Source organism: Felis catus, chromosome D4 (genome assembly GCF_018350175.1).
Source record: "Felis catus isolate Fca126 chromosome D4, F.catus_Fca126_mat1.0, whole genome shotgun sequence".
Taxonomy (NCBI): Eukaryota; Metazoa; Chordata; class Mammalia; order Carnivora; family Felidae; genus Felis; species Felis catus.
The window spans coordinates 17,160,710-17,175,487 of NC_058380.1; the positions used below are offsets into that span (position 1 = coordinate 17,160,710).

At 41.4% G+C, this 14,778-nt stretch overlaps 1 long non-coding RNA gene across 1 annotated transcript; it reads left to right on the top strand.

Moving 5' to 3' along the window:
- Nucleotides 1-5,864: 5,864 nt before the first annotated feature.
- LOC123381673 lies at nt 5,865-14,168 on the top strand. Its single transcript, XR_006588965.1, has 3 exons — nt 5,865-6,878; nt 9,686-10,516; nt 13,625-14,168. It is a non-coding gene; the product is annotated as an uncharacterized LOC123381673 (long non-coding RNA).
- Nucleotides 14,169-14,778: the final 610 nt, after the last annotated feature.

The window sequence follows — 14,778 nt, forward strand, 5'->3', positions numbered from 1 at the left end:
TTCCCAGAAATGTCATTTGTTTTTAAGGCTTTAATTATCACCTGATTTTTCCCAAACGCACATCTCTGACAAAGCTTTTTCTTCTGAGTTGTGTATCTGGCTGCTTACTGCACATCTTCACAAGGATCCTCATTGTCTCTCATTGCCCAGACTGAACTCATCCTCCCCCACAAGCCTATTTCTCCCGTGCTTCTCTACCAGTGACTGGTACGCTAGGTGGTCCCATGACCAAGCTAGAGCCCTGGATGTTCCACCAGATTCCATCCCTTCCCTGAATCCCCATCTGTGTTAGCCTGCTCAGGCTGCTACAACCAAACACCATAGTAAGTGTACTTTAAGAAACAGGGATTTATTTCTTCACGTTTCTTTATGCTGAAAAGTTCTAGATCGTGGTGTTCGTGGTGCTGGCAAATTCAGTTTCTGGTGAAGGCTCTCCTCCTGGCTTGCAGACAGCTGCCTTCTCGCTGTGTCCTCACATGGTGGAGAGTGAGAGCTCCCTGGAATCTCTTCTTATAAGGATAGTAATCCCATCAAATCAGGACCCCATCCTTATGACCTCATTTAACCTTAATTACTTCCTTAGAGGCTCCACCTCCAAATCCAGCTGCACTAGAGGTTAGGGCTTTCAATACATGAATTCTGAGGGGGACACACACATTTGGCCTATGATACTATTCAGCAGTCACCGAGGTCTTTCAATTCTTCCTAATAGTGTTTGAAATATCGGCTTCTTTCAACTCCTACCATCATTAGTTTTTTGTTTTTTGTTTTTTTTTTTAATTTTTTTTTTCAACATTTATTTATTTTTGGGACAGAGAGAGACAGAGCATGAACGGGGGAGGGGCAGAGAGAGAGGGAGACACAGAATCGGAAACAGGCTCCAGTCTCTGAGCCATCAGCCCAGAGCCTGACGCGGGGCTTGAACTCCCGGACCGCGAGATCGTGACCTGGCTGAAGTCGGACGCTTAACCGACTGCGCCACCCAGGCGCCCCAGTTTTTTTTTTTAAGTGTAGTTATTTATTTTGAGAGAGAGAGAGAGAGAGAGAGAGAGAGAGAGAGAGAGCACATATGTGAGTAAGCCGGGGAGGGGCAGAGAGAGACGGGAGAGACAGAGAATCCCAAGCCGACTCCACACTGTCAGCGGAGAGCCTGACGCAGGCCTTGATCTCACGAACCGTGAGACCATGACCTGAGCCAAAATCAAGAGTCGGATGCTGAACCGACTGAGCTAGCCAGGTGCCCCTCCATCATTCGTTTCATTCTGAACACCATTATCTCTCACCCCATTGACCACAGCGGGCATCCTTTCTGTTCCCCTGCTTCCAGTCTGCTCCCGTACCGTGTAGTCCCTCTGCTGTAGCTAGGGTGCAAGTCTGATCATATCATTCTTCTCTTACATGGTTTCCATGCTCCTCCATTGCTCTCTTGCTAAAGCCCAGATCCCTTGATCCTGCTCACAAGGCCCGTTGTGAACTAGACCTTGCTTGCCACCCTAGCCCCCCGTCTCGCCACTTCCCAGGCCATCCCTGACAGCTCCCTGTCTCCATGGAAATGGATGGCTGCAAACCCAAATGATATTTAAGACATTTAACAATGACAATGTTTATATACATAAATAAATGAATAAGAAAATGAGAAACATATTTCTTATTCTCTGACTAAACTTTATGTCATAAAACAAGAGCTATAAATTCTAGTGTAAATCATTTATCCAGTTACTCTAATAATTTCCAAATTATTGGTGGACTTTAGAAAAAAAATTTTTTTGGCTGTCACCAAGTAAATCATGTTTCTTTCTGAGCCATGATATAACACAGGGAACTACACCAAGGCCTTTCAAGGACTTTTTCTTCTTTCTTTCTTTCTTTCTTTCTTTCTTTCTTTCTTTCTTTCTTTCTTTCTTTTCTTTCCTTTAATGTTTATTTATTTTTGAGACAGAGAGAGAGAGAGAGACAGAGCTTGAGTGGTGGAGGGGCAGAGAGAAAGGGAGACATAGAATCCGAAGCAAGCTCCAGGCTTTGAGCTGTCAGCACAGAGCCCAACTGCGGGACTCGAACTCACGAACTGCGAGATCATGACCTGAGCCGAAATCAAGACTCAGACGCTTAACTGACCGAGCCACCCTCAAGGACTTTTTCATTTGCTTTGTTGCAGCCAGAAGAGCCTACGTTGGGTGTACATCCAGATACAAACACTTCCCATGTGTTGGGACCTGGAGCCAGCCCTGCCCACAGTCTCACCAACAGGGTACATGCCCCCACTTATGCTGGGGTCCCAACCCAGGCCCATGTGGAGTAGTGGGGGAAAAGGCGACCTTATTCCCTCTGCCATTGGCTAAGTGGCCACCTGGGGCCACCCCTACCTGCCCCATCAATGCTTCTAGGCTCTTTTACTTGCCTTTGTGGCCTCAGCAGGTAACAAGCTAGACGTAGTAAGGACTTGGGTAGATGAAGTATCTCGATCAGCCTGAAGAACTACCAGCTCTCTGAATCAATGGTTTTCAGTGCAGGAGGAGGATTCGAGCTTTCAGTAGGGGAGGAGGATTCTGCTAAAGAACCTTCTTTCTTTCTAATAGGAAATACTTACATATGGATCCCTCTGCCTGACCTAGGGGGCCCTCTATAGAATGTTCCAGTCTGTCTTATTGCCCCATGTCATTTTGTTTTCTAGATGTGCCTTGTATTGCAGGCAAACTGGAGCGTCCTTTTTACACACACACACACACACACACACACACACACACACACACACCCTTGCCTCTTTTACTACATTTGGACAGTTGCCTCTTTCTGAATTTTCCTCCCTCTCTCCTCTCCCTTGATTCTGCTTGTTAATATTTTATCCTTCCTTCAAGGCGTATTTGACACGCTGCCATCTCCCATGAAGGGAGACTTGATCCCGCCAACCGGATTAAAACCATTCTCTTATTTGAACTTCCATTTAGTCCTCATATGACCTTGACCCTACTGAGGCTTATATTTTTAAATTATCATTTGCATACTCTTTTTTTTTTTTCAGTCCTCTTCATTGTCCTAGACTGAAGCTCTTAGAGAGAAATGTGTTCTACTTTCCTTTTTACCCATGTAAGATCTTGCTGTGGTGGCTTTGACATAACAGATAGATATCCCTTTTGGGGGGGGGTGGAATTAATTTTACGTGATAAGTGAAAACGTTATCAAGGAGAAATTTTTGAGCCAATGTGAAAGCTACTGGGAGAAATGTTTCTGGTTTCTTTGTTTCTCTAAGCCTTAAGATTCCTCCTCTACTGAACTGAACTGGGGTATTAGTGATAGACACATGCCTTTTACGGTTGTTGTACCGATTAAGTGAGATCATATATTATTTAGCACAAGTAGTCTGCAGTCCATGCAGGAAGCGATCAGTAAATGGCTGTTTTTCTTCTTATTATTACCCTGCGCCATAGTAAGATCTTCCTAATAGAATTGTCCAAGGATTGAAAGTCTACGGTACAATTCTTCCTTCTTCCCCTGGGGTTAATTGTTTATTCTTTCATTCCACTTCTATTCATGGAAACTTATGATGTGCCAAGTCTGGACTAGGGGCTGGAAATCCCATGCTTAGGACAAATACCAAGTATTTGAATCAAGGCTTGGTTCTTGCCATCATAAAGCTCAGAGTGCAAAGTGGAAGGTAGTATTTATCCACATCCAGTAGTTATGCAAGGACAGGTACGTTTCCCCTTGGGAGCCTGGTTCAAGCAGCCTGGTTTGGTAAAAGAAGGCGTCCCTGAGGTGCTCAAACAGGAGCCAACTGCCTGGGGAAAGTATGTTAGGAAGTAGTTTGATCAGAGTTGGAACTGGGGTGAAGTGACAGAGGCATTTATGTCAGGTGCAAAACTTTTTTTCTTTTTCTTCTTTTAATTTGAAATATACATGTCCTTTATTAATACTTAAAAAATTTTTCTTTCTGTTCTTATTGCGACATAATTGACATATAACATTGTGTAAGCTATTTTATTTTATTTTTATTTTTTATAATTTATTTATTTATTTTTAAATTTACATCCAAGTTAGTTGGCATATGGTGCAACAATGACTTCAGGAGTAGATTCCTTCGTGCCCCTTACCCATTTAGCCCATTCCCTCTCCCACAACCCCTCTAGTAACCCTCTGTTTGTTCTCCATATTTAAGAGTCTATTATGTTTTGTCCCCCTCCCTGTTTTTATATTGTTTTTGCTTCCCTTCCCTTGCGTTAAAGTCCTTATATGAGTGAAGTTATATGATATTTTTCTTTCTTTGACTGACTAATTTTGCTTAGTATAATACCCTCCCAGTTCCATCCATGTAGTTGCAAATGGCAAGATTTCATCTTTTTTGATTGCTGAGTAATATTCCATTGTGTGTGTGTGTGTGTATGTATGTATATATATATACACCACATCTTCTTTATCCATTCATCCATCGGTGGACAGCTGGGCTCTTTCCATACTTCGGCTATTGTCGATAGTGCTACTACAAACATGGGGGTGCATGTGCCCCTTGGAAACAATATACTTGTATCCCTTGGATAAATGCCTAGTAGTGCAATTGCTGGGTCATAAGGTAGTTCTATTCTTAGTTTTTTGAGGAACCTCCATACTGTTTTCCAGAGTGGCTGCACCAGTTTGCATTCCCACCAACAGTGCAAAAGAGATCCTCTCTCTCCGCATCCTCAGCAACATCTGTTGTCGCCTGAGTTGTTAATGTTAGCCATTCTGACAGGTGTGAGGTGGTATCCATTGTGGTTTTGATTTGTATTTCCTAGATGATGAGTGATGTTGAGCATTTTTTCATGTGTCGATTGGCCACCTGGATGTCTTCTTTGGAGAAGTGTCTATTCATGTCTTTTGGCTGTTTCTTCACTGGATTATTTGTTTTTTGGGTGTTGAGTTTGAAAAGTTCTTTGTAGATTTGGGATACTAACATCTGACATGTCATTTGCAAATATCTTCTCCCATTCCGTCGGTTGCCTTTTAGCTTTGATGATTATTTCCTTCGCTGTGCAGAAGCTTTTTATTTTGATGAGGTCCCAAGAGTTCATTTTTGCTTTTGTTTCCCTTGTCTCCAGAGACGTGTTGAGTAAGAAGTTGCTGCAGCCAGGATCAAAGAGGTTTTGGCCTGCTTTCTCCTGGAGGATTTTGATGGCTTCCTGTCTTACATTGAGGTCTTTCATCCATTTTGAGTTTATTTTTGTGTATGGTGTAAGAGAGTGGTCCAGGTTCATTCTTCTGCATGTCGCTGTCCAGTTTTCCCAGCACCACTTGCTGAAGAGACTGTCTTTATTGTATTGGGTATTCTTTCCTGCTTTGTCAAAGATTAGTTGGCCATACGTTTGTGGGTCCACTTCTGAGTTCTCTATTCTGTTCCATTGATCTGAGTGTCTGTTTTTGTGCCAGTACCATACTGTCTTGATGACTATAGCTTTGTAGTATAGCTTGAAATCTGGGATTGTGATGCCTCCTGCTTTGGTTTTCTTTTTCAAAATTTCTCTGACTCTTCAGGGTCTTTTCTGGTTCCATACAAATTTTAGGATTATTTGTTCTAGCTCTGTGAAGAATGCTGGTGTTATTTTGATAGGGATTGCTTAAAATTTTTTTTAATGTTTATTTATCTTTGAGAAAGAGAGAGAGAGAGATAGAATGCAAGTGGGGGAAGGGCAGAGAGAGAGAGGGAGACACAGAATCTGAAGCAGGCTCCAGGCTCTGAGCTGTCAGCACAGAGCCCAACGTGGCTGTGAAATCATGACCTGAGCCGAAGTTAGACGCTTAACTGACTGACCCAGCCAGTCACCCCTCTTTATTAACATTTTAAATTAATTGATTTTTTTTTTTTTTAAGTAGGCTCCATACCTTGTGTGGGGCTTGAACTCACAACCTTGAGATCAAGAGTCATGTGCTCTGCCACTGAGCCAGCCAGATTCCCCCAGGTGAAAACCTGAAGGGGACACAAAAAGAGTCAATAATCAAGATAAACAATATTTTAATACAATATTTTTAAAATGAAAATTAATGCATCATACTTCATGGTGAATAAGACATATTTTGAATGAAGATGAATCAAGGATCAGTAATAATGCTGCGCTGAGCCATAGTGGAGCCTTAGGCAAAAGGAAAAATCAAGTACCGAACCTTAGTCTTCGCCCTGGGTTTGAACAAATAAAAATAACTTGAAAAGTTTCTTCCTACCCAGAGAGTCTGGAAAATTAAGTCTGTTCACTTCTAATTCTCTCCAGCAGAGGGCAGTGATACCTAAGTAAACAGTTGGACACTTGCCATCTCATCCATCATTGTCGTCATCATCATTATTATTGAATTCTTGGAGTTACTTTAAAGGTTAAGAGTTTTTGCGTTGGAAAGAATATGTGCTGTGGAAAGTTCATATAACCGTGGGGTTGGAGGACCAGCAGACGCTGATCAACCGCATTACCTCAAGCTTTCTTTTTGATAGATACATTGTTGCAGATTGGATTTGAAATGTAGCCAAATCCGGGACTTCTAAGCCACGTGGTAAAGAGCAGTCTGGAATTTTGTGGGGCAAATTTTTGGAAGGAGCAGTTAATATTCCTGCCTTTTCTTCTTTCAATATTACGATGTACAGATTTGGAAGGGAAACTGGACATCCTGTAGAAAGAGATCATTTGCCAGATGAGAAAACAAGAGCAAGAGAAGCTATTTTATTTACTGCTTAATTCATTTGTTCACCAATTCATTGTCCCATTCATTCAAGAGTTTCATAAGCATTTATTGGCTACCATATGACAAGCACTGTGGTGGCACCATGGACACAAAGACTGACATAAATCACCGTTCTCATCTTTCAAGAACAACCATTGGAGAGAAGGAAACACTGGCAGAAACAGATACTTAGGATACTTCGGGTAAGTGGGTATACAGAATTATGTGCCTAGGGCTGTGGGAACTTGGTTGCGAAGCAATTAACAAGTATTTGTTTGTCCAGTTTACTGTTATGAATACGTTTAGGGGTCTAAGTCATGAGGTTCAGTACTTTGTTTTTATTTAATTGTGTCTTTGGCACAATTAAGCATCATAAATTTCTGATTGGGCATCATAAATTTCCCAGCTTAAGTTCAATGGAGGCACCATCAAATGTAGGTTTTTTGGTGATCATCTGGGGATTGGGATAGAAAAGCAGGCCTTAGGGAAATCATTTCGGCACGTGGCTTGTAGACTGTGCTGTACGAAACCCTAAAGCAGTGTTTTGCACAGTGTGGTTGGTATCCCCTGCATATCAAATACTTTGCAGTGCTTGTTGAAAGTTCTGATTTCTCCACTTGAGACTTACAGAATTGGCTGCTGGAGGTATGGAGGCGGGAGATCTGCAGTTAGTCAAGGGTCCCCGATGATTCTTAAGCATATTGAAGAGCCCCAGGGACCGTCCCCCTTGCCTCTCCAGCTCATATATACCCTTCAACCAGAGCACTTCTTCTAAGCTGTAAGTTCCATGAGGCCGGAGGTTTTACGTTTGCTGTGTTCACTGCTGTATTCCCAGCACTTTGAACAATGCCTGGTGCATGATAAATATTTGTTGATTGAATAAATGAAGATACATCCATCAGGTTTCTGGCCAAGAGTTGACTTTGAATAAAAGTTTCTACTGTTAAAAAAACAGAAGCTTCCAGACCATGAGTTTGAATTATTCTCTTTCTTTAAGCAAAACAAATATAGCTGAAGGCCTTATGGTAATTACATTGGTAAGGAACCTAATTAACTACATTTTCAATGCCAAGTTTCCATTTCATTCTAAGAATAATCTGTCAGGCACAAATATCACCCCAGCATTTAATCCGGTGGAGATTGCGATTTGCCAGATGTCAAGCGTCAGTTGCTAGTGAGTTTCATTTCCAGTCCAGCTCTCCTGACTTGTGGGCCAAAGCTCTTGATGCTGGCACTGGGCTTGACATAGTTCTTGAGTCTGACACTCTTGGTCCTAGACGAAGTTCGGGGGTAGTGTGACGGATGCTGTGTGTGTTACGCGTGGAGGCAGTGATGGAGCCGACCCTGGGCTCTTCTTGGACCCTCACATTCAGCTCAATGGCTTTTCCAATCTTTATCTTGCTTTCATGACCCATGTGTTCAATTCTACAATGGGAAGCTTGCCATTCATTCATTCTCTTTTCATCCATGAATAAGTGTTGATTGGGCATCTCTGTCTAGGAATGCCTTCAACATGAATTCAGCTTTACAGATAAGACCGGGCAGTCTTTACATATTTATGAGAAGAACCTACTCCCACTTGCTATTTTGTAAAACGACTCCAGGTTTGTGTGGCTGTGTTTGTGTGGGTGCATTGCTAATAGCGAAGGGGGTCGTCCATTATTCCTGGTTCTCTCTTCTCAATGTAATGAAGATCAACTATTTTCTTTCCGTGTGTGTGAATTATGGAGATAAACTCTCTTTACCTAAACTGGGGGTTGGGAGTCGGAAGGAGGTAGTAACAAGGGAAGGAAGCGATGCGGGGTAAAAACAACCTGCTTGGAGATGGTCTTCATTTAGGTTTTCCCCAAGGCATGTGCTCTGACAAGGATTTGGGTGCAAGTAGTTCCTTTGGGAGGTAACCCCGGGAGACACTGTGAGGGAGTGGGGAAATGAGACAGGGCCGGGAGGAAAGATCTGTCTCACTTTTAGGTTGGATGAGCGAGCCTCTGAATGTCACCGTGAGTGATGAGGAATTTGAGATTATCTACCAACTCCCAGCCTCATTAGTTAAAGGTTGCTCTAGAGCAATCACTTCCTGCTACCTCCCGTCTGTGTGGCCAGAAGATGTTCTCAAGTAAGGAGACGGAGGTCATGGAGACACATGGGAACTGTCTGCAGGTGACCTCTGGGTAGGTGGAGAGGGCACGGAGAGGGCTTTGAGATGATGTATGGATGCACGAACCCAATTTCTTCTGGCGAGAGATCACAGCAGTAGCTACTTTTTGAAAACAGGCCAAGTTTTGTTGGTTTTATGTATTTTATTTTAATTGTGAAACAGAATGGCATTTTTAAATAAGTTTTCTGAAAGTTGGGAAACATTTTGCTTAAATATTTTCTGAAGGTAGCCAAAAATACAAGCCCAGACAACTTTAAACTCTTAAAACCAACTACCTCCCAATGACAGCAGGGTTTCATTCCAGGGGTGTTTTATTATGGAGGACAGGGGTAGACAGTGGTACAAATCTGTGTTTTTGTTTTTGTTGTCCTTTTGGGGATTCTGTATGTAGGCTACACATTTTTTTTTTAATTGTGGTTTAGTTCATAGTACATTCTGTCACTGAGAACATTGCTGTTGAAGTGTATCTGGCTCTTACCTGTTCAGTGCTACTTAGCATATATAAAATGAAGGTAGAATGAATTTAGTATTTTCCAGTAAGTGCTAAGGTACCTCATTCTCATCTATGATTCTCTTGGTCCTTGAGTCCCTGAAAACACCTCTGAAGAATAACTCTGGAAGCAGGATAGTAAAATAAATGTATTCTTGTTTGCATAGTCTGAACATTTTTAATTGCATGCATTTCAGTGTTTTGTTACATGTCAATATTTAGTTGGAGTCCCTCGAACATTAAAAAAGGCTAATCTAGAAGAGAGGCATTAAATGTGATCTTATTTTCTACATTAAAAAACTAATTTTCAGAGCAGCAATTTGTATGAAGCGACTAATCATATTATTTCCTTTATCTCTAAGTGTTTCCCAGATGGAACAGCCTATATAATAGTATATTATGCAGCTCGACTTGGACGTATATCAAAACCCATTAGCTTACTTTAAGAGCTCCACTGGGAAGAGGAGAAGGAGAGTCATGATGAAACTTACTCTTTGAAGAAGAATTGCAACCAGGTCAAGACAAATATGTGGGAAAAACACCATCTTTTGAAATACTTACCAACTATATTTAATATTCTTGGATTTCCGTTAGACAGTCTGAAGTAGAAATTAGTGACGTAATGAATTACCAACTAAGAGATGAAACTGAGAGGAGAATGTTTATTCTCAGCTCTGCCCCTTTTACTCATGACACCTTGCCTGCTATTAGAAGAATAATTGCTGTCTGTTTCAGTGTAAGCCCTATAGGATGTAAGACAGAGACCGAACCTTCAGCGCCGCCATGCTGTAGGAAGGGGAAGCTGGCCAGAGCGGTAAGTGGAGCCCGGGACTTGAGCCATGTCAAGAGTCTCTGACCCCTAAATTCAACTTCTCGTTGGGTGTCACCTTCATTCTTTCGGAGCACAGCCTTTCTCCATATGGCAGGAGACATGACCACTGACCGTTGCTAAGATTTACATCTTTAATTTCCCTCACGGGAGAGGGTTTGACTTAAGGTGCGTAGACTCAAGGAGTTATGAAACACATGCACACAGGCCTCCCCGTATTGGGTGAAGTCACTCACTGATTCAGGGTGGAACCCCCTCAGCCTTGGCCAGCGTGTGAGCTTCCTCCTCTGAGTACCTGCCACGTTCCAGGCAGGCCTTACCCGCGGCTTCACACACACGATCTCCAACCGTGGGACTTGTAAAGGTAAGTCTTATTGTTCATTTCTCTTTTCCAGATGAGACTTAAAGAGGCTAGATTACCCAGAGTCATGCTGCTAGAAAGTGATGACCTTGGATTTGAACCCCAAGTCCATCTGTGCTCTTTCCTCTGCACCCTGCTGCTTCCCTAAAAAGTTTTTGTGGCTGATGGTGGTGGTTTTTGTTTTTGTTTTTTGACTACAAGACATTTATAATGCATTTTGGGCACCAATATGCCCTTTTGCCTGTTAGATACCTTCAGATTTCATCACATTTGCTTATCCCCAAGCAGTAGAGAGAAATGCATCTAACTTTTTTCAAGTATTACTCAGATGAGTTTTACTTGCAGAGATTAACTCGTCACACCAGCCTCAGTAACAAGTGATGTCGTGAAGCTGTGTTTTTCCAATAAGAGTCTCAGGTACCCAATATTTTTCCTCTCAGAAGTTCATTGAGCTTGACGATGTTGAACTTCATCCGAGCCCTGAAAACACCAGCAGTTAAGGTATCTGTGTACCCTTTTGTCTTCTGAGAAACAGTTTGCCACAAAGAACCATACTTCGTATGACTTAGATAAGACTTGCTGTCCACCCTTCATTCTTTCTCATGACATTTATCAGACTCGTGGATGACTCTTTTGTTTATCTGTGATGAGGCCAGTCATAGATCTTTCCCCTTTGGCCCGAATCTGCTGACAATGCCAGATGCAGACTTTCCAATGGTTCCAGGCATTGTCCCAGGAATAAATAGCTCAACTGTGTGTTTCCTTGAAACTAGCTAGACATAAACATCTCCTGATCCACATGGAAGAAAACGTGTGTGTGCAAATGTGTGTATGTGTGTGTGTGCTTGTGTGTATGAGAGAGTCCGTGTCCTAAAATGAACATTGGGAGTTATCCCAAATTGGACTAGCCCACCTCAAATATGACAACAGAAAAGTCCAGTAGGGAGTATATATTGATGTCACCATCATAGATTGAAAGACACAGTAAGTCTCCTTAGATGGAAATATCACCAGTTGTCATTGCTGTTAGGGTTTATGGCAAGGATCTAGATAATTTTATGTCTAGGCCCATCTATATTTTCTTTATTTTTGGAGTACTTATGTATTGAATATTCTCTGTGTCTTTTTCCCACGACCTATCTGGTTGGAACCTATAACAAAAGTACCATGAGGCCTAGTCTTTATTTGTGGATTCAAAGACGTAGCAGTCTGACAAAAAAAAAGTATAATGGTTACAGTCAAATCTTAGAGTTTCTCCAAAAAACATCAAAAGGAATCCTTTTAATAACCCATCATTATGCTATTTAAAACCTTTTCCCCATTGATCTTTAGCCACCCAGAAACCTTTCAGTTGACCTCAACTATTTTCTCCCTCCACTCCAAAAAACCAAGGACACAAGGGAGACAAGTAGTTAATTAATATGTAAATATACATAGTGTTCCCTCCTCTCCCATCCTCCAAAGAAAGGTCTGTCCTTGTCTACTCAGTTTGTTGGCTTTTGTGATGCTGAATCAAGGTGATAACTGGAAAAACCAGAATGGAATAGAAGCTTAACTCCAGGAGAGAAAAGGCAGAAAAATGGCCCAAAAAAGAGAGAAAAAAGTGAGAGAAAAAAAGAATAGTGATGTTTAAAAAAATTTTTTTAATGTTTATTTTTGAGAGAGAGAGAGAGAGAGAAAGAGTGAGAGTAGGGGAGGGACAGAGAGAGAGAGAGAGAGAGAGAATCTGAAGCAGGCTTCAGGCTCCTAGCTCAGCTCTGAGCTGTCAGCACAGAGCCCGAGCCGGGGCTCGAACCCATGGACCGCAAGACCATGATCTGAGCCAAAGTCAGATGCTTAACCGACTGAGCCACCCAGGTGCCCCAAGAATAGTGATGTTTTAAAAAGTGGATGCATAGGTGTGTGGATGCAAGAGAACAGTAGAAAATCACAACTTTATGTGACTCAGTTTTTCTCAGCACAGAACTTTGTATATAGTAAATTTAGAGAAACTATCTGCAATAGATGAATGGCTACCGACCATTTTTTTTTCTAAATCAATGGAACCATTTTTTAAAAACCTTAAGGAAAACTTTATTATACAAAATAAAGCTGAAGTGTGGACACGGATCCTGGATATCTGCACACTCTGCCTCTCTTCTGGAGAAGACAGTTTGAAATCCAGTTAGAAATGCCAGCTCAGTAGGAGTCTATAGTATGAATTTTTTATATTAAGAAACAAATTATTGATTTTTCTTTTATTATGAATATGATTACTAAATTAATTACTAATATTATTAGTAATATATGTTTACTTGGGGCAAAATTAAAAATTCAGATAAGTACGGGAAGTATAATCTCAGCACCCCAAGGTAACCTTTGATGAGGGAGCCTGAGGCCAAGCTAGCAGGCCCCGCCCCCTGGTGAGATATGTGTGACACTCCTCGGGCACTCCTGGCTGCCCAAGAACATAGGAAAGGACAGAAAACAAATGGTTGAACTGATAAGAGTCTCCATCAGTTTACAAATATCTTAGTACAATTACAAGTAAAGGACAGTCTTATCAATAGCCTAATGTCCAGGAACCCCCTACTGTCCTAATGTTAATGCTTTGCTAGAGGGAAAAACAACCTTAGCCTGACAATGGTTAGGCCACCAATAGTCTGTGAGTCTTTAGCATTTGAAAATCTCTTTGGAAACTTTCCTTTGACTTTACCTCCGTCAAGTCCATGGTGTGTAATCAGTCACACTTCACAACCCCAATGCAGCTCTTTCTGCCCACGGGTCCTATTCCCGTGGTTTAATAAAATCATCTTTTTGCACCAAAGACATCTTCAAGAATGCCTTCTTGGCCATCAGCTCCGAACCCCCCCCCCATCACCCCCAAACCCCATCACCTTGATTCATGATACTGTTAGCATTTTCCTGTATACTCACTGATTTCTAAATACGTCAGTATTGTAATGCAGTAACCCCATAGATTTTTGTTTCTGGTTCGTGGAAAGAATCACATTGTGTCATTAAAGGCTCAAAAGCGATCTGATGTACAGTCCTAAGCACGTTAAACTGTGATCTCTGGGTTATGGAAAAATGGACTTTTCTTTGAGTTTTTTTTTTTTTCTTTTTCTTTAGCTTCCTGTTATCTATCACATCAAAGATCTGTCACATCAAAGGTAATGATCTTTCTACTCACTTCTTACACCTGGGTATAAATTCTCTGGTTCCATTGAATTTGGTTCATAAATACCCAGGAAACGAAAACCCAAACGGTCTAATTAAATTGTGATGCATTCAGCTTCTCCTGTCAGAAAACACAGCATGGGACTCGAAGTCGGGGAGTCCATTAGCAACATGGACAAAATGGCAGACTCAGAGCCACATCATCAGACCTTGAGAGGGCTCCCCAGTTTCATAAGGTGCCATCAATCTGAATGAATTAGAAGATTATTTGTTTATTTGGATTCTGTTTTGTCCATGTAAGTAAGCCTAGGACACTAGCAAAATGGGGCTGCACCTGGGGCTTGAGATTAACTGTGAAATTAATTTAGCCTTGTTACGCATGACTCTCGTTTGGTCAGATAACCGAGAATTACACTCTCTTCCCAAGGAAAGCACAGTTCTGGTTTGGGGGAGATAACAGCTTTAATGAAAGGAGAAGGGACATGGAATTTCATAGCAACACTCTCTTCCATTCCCGCCTCAGTTAGGGCCGAGGGTCTGCGATAGCAAAGCCAACCTTCAAATCGTTTACTTGACTTTAAAAAGTGCAAAGCATGTTCTGCTTTATGTTTTAAACTCTTGACCCCTGATCATTATCAGGGTAAGAACCATATCAATTACCATAACTGTAATTGCATGGCTTTTCATATTATCTAGAAAATCATGCACATTAATAGTGGAGCTTTTTATCTCTTTTGAAGAACAATTACTCCTAAAAATTTATTATACTGTGAAAGGAGATGATTTTTGCTTTCATTTTTGTGCAAAAGAATTCCCAGATTGAAGTACTTTAAAAAACAGTTTTGGGGAGAAATACATTAAGTTTCTTCAACAACACAGTCTTTTAGTGCCGGAGTAATTTTGCATTATAGAAATGCAAATGTTCCTTCCTTCAGGATTAATGTGCTTATTTCTTGACTGATGATCAGCTTTTTTATCCGGCAGGGGTGTGATAAGCCCAGTTTGACTGCTTCTATGTTCTATTTTGCAAAGCTTTATAGTTTCTATGCTATTTCATTGTGCCTGTAGGCTATAACAGCTTAAAATAATTATTTTAATATCAGGAA